Genomic DNA, 17099 nt, shown 5'->3' with positions numbered 1-17099 from the left:
CTCAAACTGTGTCTACACTATTGGGTAATGTGGCTTTAAAGTGTTTCAATTAAACAGCTGTTGCATGTCCACACTATGCCCCTTGTGTTACAGGAGCACATCCAGGCTAGACTCTTGGATGGCCAAAGAGAGCAGTGCATTGTGGGTAGCTGTGCAACTGGCTGCAGGTGCTTTGGGAAGGGTTTGAAATGCCTCACAGGCTGGTACAGCATCACATGATGCAGGTTTCTCTATCCCATTGTTCCATGGGAATCCTACTAGATTGCCAGCTGCTTTTCAACTGCAATGTGTTTGGGTGGCGGTGGGAAGAGTGAGTGAGTGTGTGGGCACACTGTCTCTAAGTTCAGACAGCTGCTGCAAGCAACCAGTCCTGAGGCAGGGGGAGGGGCACAGCCCCAACATCAGCCCCTGCTTCCCTCACTGGCTCAGCTCAGCACAGCAGCCTCTGTCACATGCACACACTGCTGCCTGCTTAGCTCTGTGTCAGGGGTGCTGGAACAGGGGGGTTAGAGGGCCATGGCCCCACCACTCTTTATTGGCTGTTAGGACAAATGATGGAGTGGGGGGAAGGGTGGAGTCTTGGGGGGAAGAGGATTTCTGTGGGTGTGGCCTCTGGGGGAGGGGTGGTGTGAGTGGGGGTCCTTGGGGAAGGGGTGTCATGGGAGTGCCACAGTGCAGACAACGGTGCCCCCCCACTGTAAGGAAGCTCCCGCCCCCCCTGTTCTGTGTTTATAGCGCAGGAGAGAGCAGCCTTCCACGGCAGTGATTTGCTCCCCGGGGCTCTGGCAGGGGGGCTCAGGCGGCGATTTAAAGGGCCCGGGGCTCTGGCCTCTGCAGGGAGCCCTGGGCCCCTTAAATCACCAGCTTGGGGAAGCCAGGCCGGGCTGGCACAGAGTACCCACTCTTGCCAGTACCCCACACTGGAACGTACCGGCTTTTTGTTAGTAATACAGGAAATTGGGGGCTAATCCTGAAATGCTTCTTTGATGTAACTTACCCCCCTTGGCCTAAAATGTCCTGATGTAAAACCTGACTCCAAAGGATGGGGTGGGGGAATGTGTGTGAGAAATAGAGCAGAGGAGAAAACTGACCCAGTGTTGATTTGAATGATTTGTATTTCAAAAGTAACTTATTTTGATTGGCTTCCAAGTCAATTTCTGTGTAGGTGTGTTAGCAAAAAGAAGGTCAGAGAAAGTGTGGGCCCCTTACTGAATGGGGCAGGCAACCTAGTGACAGATGATGTGGATAAAGCTGAAGTGCTCAATGCCTTTTTTGCCTCGATCTTCACAGACACTGGCAGCACAGTACGGGGAGGAGGTGAGTAGCCCTCGGTGGTGAAAGAACAGATTAAGGACTGTTTAGAAAAGCTGGACATGACCAAGTCCTCAGTTCCAGATCTAATGCATCTGAGGGTCCGGATGGAGTTGGCAGATGTGACTGTAGAGCCGTTGGTCATTATCTTTGAAAACTTGTGGTGATTGGGGAGGTCTCGGATGGTTGGAAAAAGGCAAATCTAGTGCCTATATGTCTCCACTGCAATTTGAGTCTTGCAGCCGAAGCCCCATAAGCCTGAGTCAGCTGACCGGGCTTTGAGACAGGTGCCCTGGGTGTCTTAATCACAGTAGGGACATAACATTAGGCTACATCTACAGTGCAATGAAGCAGCCACGGCTGGCCCCTGTCACATTAATCAGAGTCATGCAGCTTGGGCTGTGAAGTTACAGTGTCCGTATCTCGGCTCAGGCTCTGTACCCTGCTCTAGGAGCCCAGAAGGTTAGGAGAGAGTTTAGCGAGTGGAAATGGTAAAACCGCAATGAAGTATGGACTCATGGCATTTCTCCATTGTTCTATCTGCTTTGGGGCAGGGACAATGACACATCCAGCTGCATTTGTTATTTCAAAGGGCAGTTTAGGATTTTCATTCTCACCCATGGTGCACAAAGCAGGACTCAACCCTTGGTGTAAACTAAACGAGCTGCCCACAGATTCTGGCAGCCACAATGAGCCTTTTGGTGTGAGAGCTCAGACCTGCCCCTGTCCCAGAGGGAGGGGGTCATCTGTGACGGGCTGGAACACTGACCTATCAGCTCTTAACTTCCAAACTTTCAGTAAGTCTATTATCAATGCCTGTGAGCGTAATTTAAACCATAAGAACAGCCATACTGGACTAAAGCTGCATCTAGCTCTGTGTTTTGTCCTCTGGCTGTAGCCAATACCAAGTGCCCCAAGAGCTACTCAGCAAGGCACCCCTGGGAGTTGAACCCAGGATCTCCTGTTTACAAAACAGGCGCTTTAGCCAGCTAAGCCATGGTGCCTGCCTGTGGTTAAGGGGCACTGTCTGCGCACACCTGACTCCCTGCCATCCCCACCAGGGCCTGACAAGCTTTGCATGTGTTTGGATTCTGCAAAGCAGAGGAGCAGGTGACATTTTCCTTGCAAGCTGTGTGTGTGTAAATCTTTGGCCAGGTCTGCACTACAAAGTTATTTTAACATCAGGTGTGTGAAAAACACACAACGCTCCCTCGGTCGGCACCCTTCTCCTCTGTCCCAACCCACAGCCCTCCTATTCCCAGTGCCCCTCAATCCCAACCTTGACAAGAGGCCTAGAGCTTTTTGCAGCAAACTTAAAGCGACAAATTGTCAGTGTAAATGCTGCTGTTCATTATATCACCATAACTGGCCTCCTCCAGTATCCCACAATGCCCGCCGTGAACTCACCTGCCCTGCATTCCTGCTACAGAGGCTGGGCCCCTCCCCTTTCATAGCTCCAGAACGTTCTGACAGCTGAGCTGCTAGCTACACCGGCATTGGTTTGCTATAACTGCATTGCTTGGGGGAGTGTAAATTTTTTATACATCTAAGTAATGTAGTTACACCAACCTAATTTTGTAGCGTAGACCTGTCCAAATAAACACTCACACACCTTGGGAGTAAACCTTCCCCTGCTCCTCTGCTTTACAGAATCCAAACACAAGAAAAGTTTATCAGGGCTCAATGGGGATTGGCAGAGTCAGGTGTGGGCAGACACGATGCTTTAAGTAACAGCAGGCACCATGGCTTAGCTAGTTACAACACCTGTTTTGTAAACAGGAGATCCTTGGTTCAACTCCTAGCAGTGCTTGGTTGAGTGCCTTTTGGGGCACCTGGTGTTGGCAACTGTCAGAAAACAAGATTCAGAGCTAGATGGACCTTTGGTCTAGCCCAGTGTGGCTTTTCTTATGGTTTAAATTACACTCACAGGCACTGCTAATAGAGTTACTGAAAGTTTGGGTGTTAAGAGCTGGTAGGTCAGTGGTCCAGTCCCCTCAATGCAGTTTTACCATTTCCACTTGCTAAACTCCCTCCCGACCTTCTGGGCTCCTAGAGCAGCGGACTGCACCTGAGCCGAGACACGGACACTGCAACTTTACTATAGACCAAGCCGCATGACCCTGATTAATGTGACCTGGGCCAGCCGTGGGTGTTTCATTGCACTGGAGACGTAGCCTAATGTTATGTCTATGCTGCGATTAACACACTCAGGGCACCTGCCTCAAAGCCCGGCCAGTTGACTCAGGCTTATGGGGCTTGGGCTGCAAGACTATAAAATTACAGTGCAGACAGATGGGACTTGAGCCCAACCTCTGAAACCCCCAGGAGGAGTGAGGGTTTCTGAACCCAGGCTTCAGTGTGAACACAAATATCCGGACCACAGTTTTTAGCCCCTCAGCTTTAGCTCCATGGGCCCAAGTCAGATGACCCAGGCCGGCCATGCTGCCATCTTTATCCCAGGAGAGATAGACTCTACAGGTATGTCTCCATTGCAATGTCAGCCCTGGTGTGGCACGCTGTGCTCAAAGCACTACCTGGAAGCCTCATATTCACCACTCTCATATAATGATGATACGGTTTGTACAAAGTCTGCCTGGTGAGGTATCATTTCAAAAGTCTTGATCTGTTGAACACTAATATTGTGTTGGACTGTGTGTGTAGCATTGGTTGGGAAGTTATGAAGTTTGCTCTGTGTGTGTTACTGAGATATATTATGAGGTTGCGAAATGCCCACCACCAGCCTTTCAGGTGTGACAATGGAGGAGCCAGACTCGCTGCTGGCCCATTAAAAGGGATCCACACTCCCAAGGACTATCCCAGGAACTGTGTACAATGCAGACTTCTCCGAGATAGCACAGTGACAATGGACACTGCTTGACTCACATCCTAGCAAAGGTAATTCCTAGCAAGTTGGAAGAAACTATGAAAGAGGGGAAGAGACATCATGAGTTGGCCTCTCTCCCTCACAACTCAACACCTGGAAACACATCTGCAGGACAAACACTGAACCGAAATAAATCAGAAGAGAATAATAATAATATATTCAAATCAAAGTCTCCAAACAGACTAGTATTGGTTTCTCAGCAAAAATTTTCAGTTTGAGGAATTTTCTTTTCTCAGTCAGACTTTGCCAAGGGAAGTGGAGAAAAAATGTTTTTGAGTTGCTTCTTTCAGAACAGCCTGGCCTAGACACTAGCTCTGGTTCACTGTTTTGGTCTTGCTCAGGATGGGGGTATTTTAATTATTTGGGAAGGTCCCAGGGTGTTTGTGAGAGATTATGAGGATGTTCCCTTTTGAGATAAAAACTAAGAAATACAGGACTAGAGAATTTTTTTAGAAATCTGAGATTTAGACTTTTTATTTGAAGCGGGGTGGGGGGGTTAGATTCTGAGAAGGTTTTTTTTTGCAAGAAGAAACATTGTTTGATCTGTCATTGTACCAAAGGGGGAGATGGTTGTCTATAAAGGAGGAGTGAAGACTAAATGCTTCCGACGAGGATGGGATTTGAACCTATGCATGCAGAGCACAACAGATTAGCAGTCCCTCACCGTAACCACTCAGCCACCTCATCTGAGCTGTCAGGAAAGGAACAGGAAGAGAAATCTAAGGCCGGCAGAGATAGGGACACAGGAGTTTTTAAATACTAAGCATAAGCAGGGTCTGAATGAGCTCCCCCTTCACATCTACTGAGGAGCTGGGGAAAGACTTCAGGAACAGACCGTGTTTGCACAGACACACCTACTCTGCGTATGATGCGGCCGCTTCCCCAAAATGACCAGTTTGGGATGGTGGTGGGTTACAAATCACTTTAGGATTGAGTGCAATGAAATGTTATTCTCCTTCCTGTATGAGTGAAGGGCAGCAGAACATACCTAGTCTGTCCTGACGGAGGGGTAGGTGGGTGAGGAATAGCTTTTATTGGACTGCAGAGAAGTGATTGAGGACATCACCCTAAACCAGTGGTCCCCAAACATTTCACATTGTGCCCTCTTAGCCATGGCTGTGGCCCCTTGGAAGCCACGATTGAGAACCGAGGCTGGGAGTGGGGCTGTTGCTTGCTGGGGAGAGGGGTGCAGACAGGGGTAAAGGGGTCGAGGCCGGGCTGGGAGCCAGAGTCTCAGGCTGAGGGTGGGGTTGGGGAAGAGCTGGGACAGAGTGGGGCTGAGTGGTGCTCCCTCCCTGCCCTCCATGGGGACTGGCTCAGGCCCTAAGGTGCCCCCATGAATGTTCCTCTGTGTCCCCCTAGGAGTCACGCCCCACATTACAGGGAGCACTGAACCCTACTCGCTAAGCAGGGGCTAATGATGCCAAAGCCCAGGGAAAGGGAGAACAAGTGCAGGGGCCCCAGCACAAGAACCATGGCCCCAAACCCTCTTCTGTCTGTGGCCTTGCCCTCTTTCAACCTTTCCACCCATGGCCCCATCCACTAGTCACCTCTTTTCCACTCCTTCCCCACTGGCCCCACCCTGCTCACTCATTTACTCCCCTCCCCACACTGCAGCCCTGAGACCAGAGAAGCTCTGTAGCCCCTGGGCCACAGCGGGGAGTGGGAGGTCCTCCAGCCCTAGGGCCGACATGGGGGAGACTTTTCCAGGGGTCCCAAATCAGCCGGGGCACTCGGGCAGCATGCGGCAGTGCAAAGGTGCACGCTGCGGGTGTAGTGTCAGACACAGCTTCCTGGGGGGACTCCCACATTTCTCCCTGCATGTACCTGGTGGAGGAGCATTGTGGGGGGAGGGGCAAGTGGTGACACAAAGATACAGCTCACCCACCCCCAACGTTCCTCTGTGGCCCCATAGAGGGTTGGGGGAGAGCGAGGAGCAGCACTATGTGCTCCATGCGTCCTGGTCACTTTCCCCACCTGGGCTGTGCTGTGAGGGGAGAATCAGAAGCTGCTGCTCTCTGCCCTCCCCTTATGCAGCCCAGCTGAGGAAAGTGACCTGGATGCAGGGAGCTCGGATGATCTCGCTTCTTGCCCCCACATCCCACAGCCCCTAGGGGTGCCTGGAGGAGCAGCGTTCCAGGGAGAAGTGGGGGGCAGCAATACCAGCTGCTCCATGCACACAGGTCAGTGTCCCCACATGGGCGCAGGAGGGAGTGCAGGGGTTTCTGTGATGCCTATTCTATCAATATTGTCACTCAATACCAGGCACTCAAATTCACCCGTCTTATTACTTAGACTTTTAGCATTTGTATTTAAGCACTTATAAAATGTGTCCCATTTTAGCTGTCTGCTATTACGTGATGTAATTGAGGGAGACTCTTTCATTTCACTGTTTCTGATCAGATCCTACCTGTACATTATCATCTTCCATCCTCTCCTCCTTACTAGGCTATAAAGAATCCCTGTGAATAGTTCCTCTCCTAACGGATGTCTCTGTTTGAACCCTGTGCTCCTCAGCGCCTGTCAGCTTTCCCCCAGCTCTGAGGCTGTGTCTACACTGCGCACCTTACCACGGTGCAGCTGTGCCACTCTAACCGTGCTGTTGTATGCTGCGCTGTGTGGCCATCCTTATCATTGGGAGAGAGCTTCCCCGGCAACAAAACCAAACCACTACAACGAGGGGCAGGAGCATCGTCACCAGGAGCACAGCTCCACCAACGAAGCGCTGTTCACACTGCTGCTTTGCATGGCTCAAATTTTGGCATTCGGGGAGTGTTTTTTCTCACCTGAGTGACAAAATTTTTAGCAACAAAAGCCTTAATTTAAAAAAAACTCCTCTGCAACCTATTTAATGTAACCTTTATACAACCTTTATACTGCCTCCAGTTTTGGTGTCCTCATTTGAAAAAGATGTTGTGAAATTGGAGCTGGGGCAGCAAAGAGCCACCAAATGTTCTGATGGCTGGAGAAAAATGCCTTCTAGTGAGCTATTGAAAGAGCTCAACCTGTTTAGCTTTTCAAAAGACGATTGAAAGGTGAGTTCATTGAAGTGTTGAAGTGCCTTAATGGAGAGAAAAATTGAGTATTAAAGGGCTCTTTAATCGAGCAGAGAAAGGCATAAAAAGACCCAATGGCTGGAAAGTGAAAAGAGACAAATTCATATTACAACTAAGGCACAAATAGTCAACAGTGAGGATGATTCACCACAGGAACAAGCTACCAGGGGAAGTGCTGGATTCGCCATCTGCTGCTGTCATGTAATGAAGACTAGATGCCTTTCTGGAATGTGTTTGCCCCAAAAGTAGCTCTTGTGTCATACAGGCGGCCTGTGATATGCAGCGGATCCAATCAGATGCTCTAATGGTCTCTTCTGGCCATAAAGTCGACTAATTTCTGAAAAAACTGAGTGTAGCATTGGGAGCAGCGTCTGATGTTTTCCTGTCTAGCCGGCTTGCTGCCTAGAACGAACGCTCCTTGAGTGGGGTGATCCACAGGGAGTAGCTCAAACCTCCAAAGTGCCTGGCCAGGGGCAGGATATTGGCACAGCAAGGGAGGGGTGTGGCAGTGACATCACAAAGGCCTTTTGCAGGACCTCAGACTATTGGTCCAAGGTGGTGGGAGGGTGGTGACCTCACAGAGAGATGCTGACATCAGCCAGGCAGGACAGGGGTGAGGGGCCAGGGAAACCTCAGAGACCCCTGTGGCTTTGCTTCAGCAAGTCTCCTTCTCCAGGTCTCTCTTTGAGGACTGAGAGAGTATTCGGGTTCACGGACGTGAGCGCCAGGAGGAACCTCTTTTGAGTTTTCTCCTTCCCTTTTAGTGATTTTACTAGAAAACAGCCGTCCCTGTTTAGAAGGTAAGAGCCTCCTGGAGGTTTGAAACCTGTTCAGTCTGATCTATCTGGTGACAAGTGAATTCTAGGCATGGAAAACACGTGTTAAGGAGGCAGAATTTTTTTGCGCACCTGGGATTTTGTCCCTTAGAATCATGGGGACATTCGGGTTTCACCTTTTCCTCCATCCCTCCCTCCCTCCTGTCTCTTCGTCTCTTGTTTCTTTTGTCCTTTCTCCTGTTCCCCTCCCAACACCAGGAAGGAGGTGTGTGTGTGTGTGTGTGTGTGTGTGTGTGTGTGTGTGTGTGTGTGTGTGTGTGTGTGTGTGTGTGTGTGTTGCGGGCGAGTGCTTTGCAGATCCCACTGTGGGAGGTCCACCCAAAAATGTGCGGCTGAACTAGTGCTCAGGCAGTGATCCCCAGCAGTGACATGGGCCATCCTTTGGGATTTCTGATGAGAACCTTCAGCCTCAGTCTCTACCCTGATTGGCTGAGCAAGGGGTTATTGACAGGAAGGAGACTCAGGTCCTTGATGGTCTCTTTTAAGACCAAGGTAATAAGTCAGAACCAGTTCTATGTTTGATGAATTTTGCTGCTTCTCTGCATTAATGGTCTCTGAGCAGTTCATGATTCTCTCTAACACTGCAGTTCTCCTGAAATACTTGCTGAATAATTACTGTCACTGTTGTTGGTCTGGAGCTCATCTGAGAGCACTTTATTCAGGTCATTCAATGTCTGAAATTCAAGATCCGATGGTTAGTTTGAAAATCAGGGCTCTTGGGTCCTATTTCCAACTCTGCCACTGCCTGGCTGTGTGACCTAAGACAAGTCAATTCTCCTTTCTCAGCCTTAGCTTCTCCCTCTTTCAAGTAGGGATAATAATGATCCGCTCTTACCTACCTCACGGGGGTGGAGGATGGGGATCTATTGGAGAGCGTCACTAGGAGTAGGGCATAGTATGAGGTGTCCTATCATGTTTACTCAGAGCAGATTAACACATAATAGAATAGCTGAAATAGTCTATTTGATTTGTATGTTTTTATTTTGAAATTGTTAAGAGCAGCAACGACTTAGCTCAGACTGAAGCATCTTATCTAATGTTTGAGATCTAAGTGTCTCCTCATTGTGTGCGAGGAGACAATTTAACACACTGTGACGAACAGGAGATGCTTTTGTTTTGCAACACAATATTTTTGCAAAGAACTTTCATCCCACTTGTTATAATTCTGAGAAACAAGCTGGTTTAGTCTGAATGGGATTTTCGGACAGAAATGGTTTCAATGAAATTTCTCCACCATCTCGATTCCTGGGCTTTATCCCTTCCTCGGGAGTGGTTTACTGTCTGTTAGAACAGGAGTCGGGACTGGTGGCTTCTCTTTCTGGCTCTGCCAGTGCCTTGCTATGTAGGCGCTTGGGTAGGCCACTTCCCTTCTCTGGATCTCAGGCTCCTCCCATCTTCCCAATGGGAACAGGGACAGTTCTTGAACTCTGGGCAGTTGTGAGCCTGAGTGAGAGAAGGGGTGTTAAAGCCCTCTGTGAAGGAGAAAGGGGAATTTCACGGTGTTTAGCACCAAGGAATTCTAAAGTTTGCTAAAATGTCTAGTCTGTGGAAACAAGAAATGGTCGAGGCCAATCTTTAAGCAGTGCCTTTTTTAAAGCCCATTCAGGGATGTGAGTCCCTGTCTTTTAGGTACCTGGGGTTCTTTGCCAGTAGGAGAGAAGAGGTTCCTGCCTCCATTTTTGTGGCCTTAACAAACCAGGTGTTGTGCCCCAGTTCTCGTCTGAGATCCCTGAAAAAGAACATCTTCCCATCCATAAACAAGACAGGACCTTTCTCTAAAAGGGGAACAAAGAGACCCTTGGGACTTACAGACTAGCTAGCCTCACTGCCACAGCTGGAGAGATCCTGCAATACATTCTTAAACACTCAGTTTGTCAGCAGCACCTACAGGATCATTTGGTTCTTAGGACTAGTGAGCATGGATTTGTCAAGAACAAATCATTCCAAACGAATCCTCTTTCCTTCTTTGGCAGGGTTCCAGGCCTGGTGGAGGTGGGTAAACAGTAGATGGGATCTAGCTTGGGGTTACTAAGGCTTTTCACACAGTCCCGCAGGACATTCTCACAAGCGAACGAGGGAAATGCAGTCCAGCTGCAATCAGTGTAATGTGGGTGCAGAGCTGGTTGAAAGCCCAGACTCCAGGAGCCCTTCTCCAGATTTGGCTGTCCAACGGAGAGGGCTTACCTAGTGGGTCCGGCAGGGATCAGTCCACGGTCCGGTAGTATTCAATATTTTCATGAATGATTTGGAAAATGCAGTGGAGAGCATGCTTCTAAAATTTGTAGCTGACATCAAGCACTTAGGAGCACAGAATTGGAATTCAAAACGCCCTTAATAAATTGGAGACTTGGTCTTCTTGAGCCAAACTCCATGGCTGGGCCCCTCTCTCTAGACTGGGCTGAAGTGAAACCCCAGAGCCAAACACTCCTCCTGGGCAGTTAGCTCCTCCCTTGAATGGTCAGATTCTGCTTAGCACTGTCAGAGCAGCTTTGGCTGGGAGATTCTCCCAGCAGTTTCCAATAGCGGGAAAGTATGAAATCCCCATTTGACTGCTGGGGACAGAGCCCTAGAGTGGGGAGGAACTTGCCCAAAGTCCCCCAGGAAAAGGAAAACAACCAGCAGTGGAACCAACAGGAAACCCAGCAATGGAACTCAGGAGTCCTGGGGGTGTTCTAGGGTGACCAGATGTTCCGATTTTATAGGGACAGTCCGAATTTTGGGGTGTTTTTCTTATTTAGGATCCTATTACCCCCCACCCCGTCCCTATTTTTCATATTTGCTGTCTGGTTCCCTAGGTTGTGCACATGTGTGGGTCCCAGCTGCTCCCTGCCCCCATCATTGAAGCAGATGTGCAGGATTACTGCCCTGGGAACTGCAGGGCACCAGTGGACATGGGGTTGGCTGGAGGTAGGGTCTGGCTGCAGGCAGGGCAAGGGGTGCGGGGCTGGCTGGCCTCAGGCGGGGGGTGCATCAGGGGTTGGCTGGAGACAAGGCAGGGGGTGCGGGGCTGGCTGCAGACAGGGCGTGCAGGGCTGGTGCAGGCTGGGGGAGTGTGGGGGCTGGCTGGCTTTGGGCAGGGCCACAGGGGGGTGTGGCAGGAGTTGGCTGGAGACAGGGCAGGGGGTGTGTCGGGCTGGCTGCAGGGCTGACTGCAGGCAGGGCAGGGAGGATGCGGCTGTGTGGGCAGGGCAGAAGGTGCAGGGCTGGCTGGAGACAGAGGCTGGCTGCGGGCAGGGCAGGGCAGCGGGTGCAGGGCTGGCTGCAGGCAGGGCATGGGGCAGGGCCGGTGCGAGGATGTTTCATGCCCTAGGCGAAACTTCAATCTTGCGCCTGCACCCCCGCCCTGAGGCGCCCCACCCGTGGCAGCTCCCCCCTCCACCCTGAGGTGCCCCTCTTGTGGCAACCTCCCCGCTCTGCCCTGTGGCACCCCCCCTTGCCCCAGCTCACCCCTGCTCTGAGCATGAGTACCCCAAGTACGCCATGGCCGCTTCACTTCTCCTGCCTCCCAAGCTTGCGGTGCCTAAGCCTGCCAGGAGTCAAGCACCCTCCTCTGAGCCACAGCAGCCCTGACAGCTGACAATAGAGGCACCTTAACCCCTGAGTTCCTTCAATGTGTCCCCCTCCGGGATCCAGCTCTGATCTCCAGATACTTGGGGTATGTCTATACCAGCTGCCGAATCGGTGGACAGAGATCGATCCAGCGGGGGTCGATATATTGCGTCTAGTGTAGATGCAACACATCGAGTGCTCTCCTGCCAACTGCTGTACTCCATCATATCTGACAGGCGTGTCTGGACGGAGGCCTGAGGCTGGGTACTTTAAGGGAACTGCGTGGTTTAAACTTCTAAGTAACCAGTGAGGTACTACAGAAGCTGTTTTGTGCTGGCTTGGTAAATCTAAGTATTGAAATAACCAGCAGCGTTTGGGATTTGTCTGCCCTGTTTTGTTTGCAGTTCATCCTGATTGAGTGACCTCAGCTGGCTCCCATGGGCAGCACCATCACACCTACATCCAGGCTGTAGGGATCTGGGAGATCTTAGCGGCCTTGGGTGCACAGATACCTAAGTCCAGGCCGTACGGGTCCCTGGGGGGCTTAGAGAGTTTTGGGGGGGACACAGATACCAATCTCCAGGCTCTAGGGATCCTTAGGGGGTTCGTGGCGTGCACATATTCCTACATCCAGGCTGTAGTGGTACAGGGGGGCTTAGGGGTTAGTGGGGCCAGAGATACCTACATCTAGGCTGGAGGCATCCTATGAGTCTTAGGAGATTTGCAGGTGCCCAAGATACCTATGTCCAGGCTGTAGGGGTAGCAGGGAGTCTTAGGGGTTCGGGTTGGCACAGATACGTATGTCCAGGCTGTATCGGTCATGGGGGGGTTAGAGGTTTCATGATGGGCACAGAGATCTACGTCCAGATTGTAGATGTCCCTGGGGGATTAGGGGAGTTGTGGGGGTACAAATACCTACGTCCAGGCTGTAGGGGTTCTGGGGGATTAGTGGGTTTCTGAGGGGCACATATACCTATATGCAAACTGGAGTGTCCTGGGGGGCTTCTGGAGTCTATATGGGGTACAGATACCAATGTCCTGGCTGTTTAGGTCCCTGACGGGCTTAGGGGGTTTGCGGGGAGAAACAGATACCTAAGTTCAGGCTGGAGGGGTCTCCGGGGTCTCTGGGGGTCTTAGGTGTTTGGTGGCAGGCACAGATAAATACGACCAGGCTGCAGGGGTCTTGGAGGGGCTTAGGGTCTGTCACGGAGTGTGGGGGAGTCTGGTCCTGCACCCCTCCTCCTGGGACTCACAGTGACTCTCAGCCAGCCAGTAAAACAGAAGGTTTTTTTGGCCAGCAGGAGCAAAGGATACAGCAGAGCTTTTGGGCACAACCAGGACCCCTCAATCGAGTCCTTCTGTGGGTTCAGGAAGCTTAGTTCCCCGTCTGGGAATCCCTGAATTCCAACAACCCAGCTCCAAACCAAAACTGAACTCACTTCCTCCAGCCGGCCCCTTCCTATGTCCAGCTTCCCGGGCAAAGGTGCTGACCCGGTCCCCGCTGCCTAGCTCGAGTTACAAGCTTAGGTCCTCTCCCTCACCTAAAGTCACCCGCTGCTCTCCCATCCCCCACAGATAGAATCCCTACTCCATCACAGTAATGCTCAGAGCATATCCCGCATGCAGCAACAGTGACACCATGTGGCCAAGCAGGGTAATGCACAGAGCATTTCTCTCATAGAGGAACAGTGACACCGTGTGGCCGCGTAGGGTAATGCACAGAGCATTTCCTGCATGGAGCAACAGTAACACCGTGTGGCTATGCAGGGTAATGCACAGAGCATCACGCCTACGTAGAGGCTGTAGAGATCCCTGCGGCGCTTTGGGGTCATGGGAGGTAAAGATAGCTACGTCCCGGCTGGAGGTATTCCAGCGGGGCTAAAGGAGGTTCGTAGGGTCACAGACACCTACGTCCAGGATGGTCGGGACCCTGTGGGAGTTAGAGGGTTTGTGGGGGGCAAAGGTACTTGCGTAGAGGCTGTGGAGGTCCTGGTGGGGATTAGGGGCTTCATGGAGGACACCAATATCTACGTTCGGGCTGGAGGGGTCCCTGGATGGCTTAGGGGGTTGTGGTGAGCACAGTGATTGCTGGGTGTTTAGGGACTTGATGAGGGGCACAGATACCTATGTATGTCCTGGATGGGGTCCCTGGGGGGGCTTAGTGGTATTGTAGGGAACACAGATACCTACGTCCAGACTATAGGAATTCTGGGGGGGCTTAGGGAGTCAGGGGGCACAGATATCTACATCCAGGCTGGAGGGGTCCCGGGGGGCTTAGGGGGGTTGTGGGTGGCACAGATATGTACATCCAGGCTGGAGAGGTTCCGGGGAGGATTAGGGGGTTTTGTGGATGGCAGAGGTACGCATCTGCAGGCTCTAGGGGACCCTGGGGGGCTTAGGGTTTTTTTAGGAGGCATAGATATGTATGTCCATGTTGGAGTGGTTCCTGGGGGAGGTTAGGGGGTTGGTGGGGAGCACAGATACCTAGGAACATGCTGTCGGGGTCCCTGGTGGATGAGGGGTTTTCTGGGGGGCACAGATACATACATCTAGGCTGTAGAGGTCCCTGGGAGGCTTAGGGGGTTTGTGGGGGACAGAGATACCTACATGCAGGCTATAGGGCTTCCAGGGGGAATTAGTGTGTTCAGGGGGCACAGATACCTAGGTCCAGGCTAGAGGGTTCCGGGAGGGGAGGCTTAAGCAGTTTGTGAGGGGCACAGATACCTGCATCCAGGCTGGAGGGGTTCCTGGGGGGCTAAGAGGGTTTCTGGTGGGCACAGATACCTACCTCCAGGTTGCAGGGGTTTCTCGGCACTTAGGGGTTGTGGGTGGCACAAATACCTCCATCCAGGCTGGAGGGTCCCTGGGGGGCTTAGTGGGTTCAGGGGGGGCACAGATACCTAAGTCCAGGCTGGAGGGGTCCAGGGGGCTTATGGGGTTCAGGGGGGGCACAGATACTTATCTCTAGACTGTAGGGGTCCCTGGTGGTCTTATGGGGTTTTGAGGGCCCCCAGATACCTAAGTCCATGATGTATGCGTCCCTACAGGTGCTTATGGGTTCTTGGGCTGCACAGATACTTATTTCCAGGCTGGAGGGTTCCCGGGGTGGGTGTTGGGGTTCGTGGGGGGCACAGATACGAACGTCCAGGCTGTAGGAGTCCCAGGGGTGCTGTGGGGGTACAGATACCTACATCTAGGCTGGAGAGGTCCTGGGGAGTATAGGGGGTTTGTGGGGGCACAGATACTTAGGTCCAGGCTGTCGGTGTCCCGGGGGGCCTTAGGGGATCGTGGGGGGCACAGATGCCTAACTTCAGGCTATAGGGGTCCCAAGGGTGCTTAGGAGATGTGGGGTACAGATACCTATGTCCAGCCTGTAGGGGTCCCTTGCGGGGCTTACAGCGTTGTGGGGGTAAAGATACCTACATCCTGGCTGAAGGAGTCCTCAGGGGGTTCCTGTGGGTCAGAGATACCTACGTCCAGGCTGTAGGGATCGTGGGGGTCTTAGGGGGTTTCTGGAGGTCACAGGTACCTCCGTGCAGACTAGATGGGTCTCGAGGGATTTGGAGGTTTATGGGGTGCACAGATGACAACTTAGAGGCTGTACAGGTCCCTGGGGGGCTTGGGGAGTTGTGAGGGGCATAGATACCTATGTCAAGGCTGGAGGGGTCCCTGGAGGGCTTAGTGGTTCATGAGGGCACAGATACCTACGTCCAGCTGAGCTTTTCCCTGGAGGCAGCCTGCACGCAGCTGTGATCAGCTGTTTGCTGGGGAGGCTCTGCTGAACTGCTCCTCTCTCCCTGCTCCTGCGGGGGCTGAGTGATTCGCTCCCCGCAAACAGCCTCAGGGGTCGGGGTGGGCGAGGGTGTGGGTCCAGCAGCAGCACAGCCTGCCCCGCTTCCCTGGGGCTGCCCCACACCTCTCGGGCTGATGGCTCTGCCATGGCCTCCGCGTGAATCGCTGCTCCCTGCCCGCCAGGTTCGGCTCTGGCCACAGCAGCATCGGGTGCCCCAGGGAGCCCGGCTAGGCTGGGGCTGGGGGCAGTGGGAGGTTTGGGGGAGGGGAAGCTCCAGATACCGGCGGGGGTGGGGGAGAGGAGCCGAGCTGGAGTGTGGGAGGAGAAGCTCCGGACTGGGCTGGAGCCAAGCTGAGGATGGGGCGGGGGGGGGAGAAGAAGCCCCGGGCCCCTGCAGGAGCTGCAGTGGGGCGGAGAAGCCAGACTGGGTTGGGAGGTGGTGGGAGAAGCCCAGACGAAAGCAGGAGCTGCACTAGGGGATGGTGAAGCGGGAGAGGAGCCAACCCTGGGGCAGGGAGGAGAAGCCCTGGACCCTGGCAGAAGATGTGGGGTTGAAGTCCCCAGTTCAGGAGCCCCAGCCACCTTAGTGGCAAAAGGGTCAGGGCTTCAGCCTTGCAACCACTCTGTGTGGAGCTGGCCTGAGCCCCTCTCGCTCCCATCCCCCCTGTGGAGCTGGCTCTCACTCTCCAGTAGTGCAGAAATTCAGCCCCAATCTCCCAATGTTGGGATCTCCATTTCCCCCCCCCCTGTCACCCAGCCATGAATGGATTTAGCCCAGGAGGCAGGATCAGCATTCGGCCCCATTTGGCAGGTTGGCTCTAGGGCACAGAGAGGTGCAGTGACTTTCCCAAGGCTAAGCAGGGAGTCTGTGGCAGAGACAGAGACTCAAACCCAGAACATCTGAGCCTGAGTCCTGTGCCTTAACCACAAGGCAACCTTCCCACCGAAGGAGAAGGAACCTCCTTCTGCCACTTTGAGTGTGTGGGTGGGAACAGCCACTAGACAGAGCTGCCAGGAGGTGGGGGGGTTGGATAGTTGGGGAGGTGATTAGTGGGTCTGGAGGTCTCTGGAGGGGGCAGTCATGGGACAAGGAGCAGGGGAGTTGGATCGGGTTGAGGGCTCGGGGGGTGCCTGTCAGGGGGGTGGAACCAGGGTTGGGGCAGGCAGGGAGCAGAGGGAGTTGGATGAGTCAGGGAGTTCTAGGGGTCCTGTCAGTGGGCAGGGAGCGGATGGATAGGAGTGGGAGTTCCAGGGGTCTATCTGGGGGCAAGGGTGTGGATTAGGGTCAGGGGGACAGGTAGGGGACAGGGTCCTAGGGAGGCAGTTACAGTGGGGGGTCTCAGGAGGGGGACCAAACCCTGGGATAGGTTTTGCAGCAAGACAAGATAGCACAGTAGCCAATGGTTAACAGGTTACATAATGTCTCCACCGTTGATCTCAAGTTAGTAAGTTAACATTTCATTAACACTTTGATAAAACGTAATTAGTATAAAATATATATGTTGAATTCTGATTTGGGGTCCATAGGAATGGAGCAACTCCTTTGACTGTCCAACAGGTACATTCCTAGGGGTTAAAAGCAAAGAAACAGTGAAAGTATATGGCAATAAAGATTGTTTTCTGTGTTTCTGAAGGCAGGCATTTGTCTTTGAGAAGGGAGGTGGAAGGAT

At 52.6% G+C, this 17099-nt stretch overlaps 1 long non-coding RNA gene and 1 other non-coding gene across 2 annotated transcripts in view; both read right to left on the bottom strand.

Moving 5' to 3' along the window:
* The window catches only part of LOC127033394 (uncharacterized), a 49775-nt gene that overhangs the window by 30564 nt on the left and 2112 nt on the right, over window positions 1-17099 (bottom strand). The window contains exon 2 of the long non-coding RNA XR_007769084.1: window positions 7826-8077. This is a non-coding gene — a long non-coding RNA (uncharacterized LOC127033394). The remainder of the gene's footprint in view (window positions 1-7825; window positions 8078-17099) is intronic.
* On the bottom strand, window positions 2242-2315 carry TRNAT-UGU (transfer RNA threonine (anticodon UGU)). The gene has a single exon. It is a non-coding gene; the product is annotated as a tRNA-Thr (tRNA).

Source organism: Gopherus flavomarginatus, chromosome 12 (genome assembly GCF_025201925.1).
Source record: "Gopherus flavomarginatus isolate rGopFla2 chromosome 12, rGopFla2.mat.asm, whole genome shotgun sequence".
NCBI lineage: Eukaryota > Metazoa > Chordata > Testudines > Testudinidae > Gopherus > Gopherus flavomarginatus.
The sequence above is the reverse complement of the archived record's forward strand: the minus strand, read 5'-3'. Positions and strand labels throughout refer to the sequence as shown.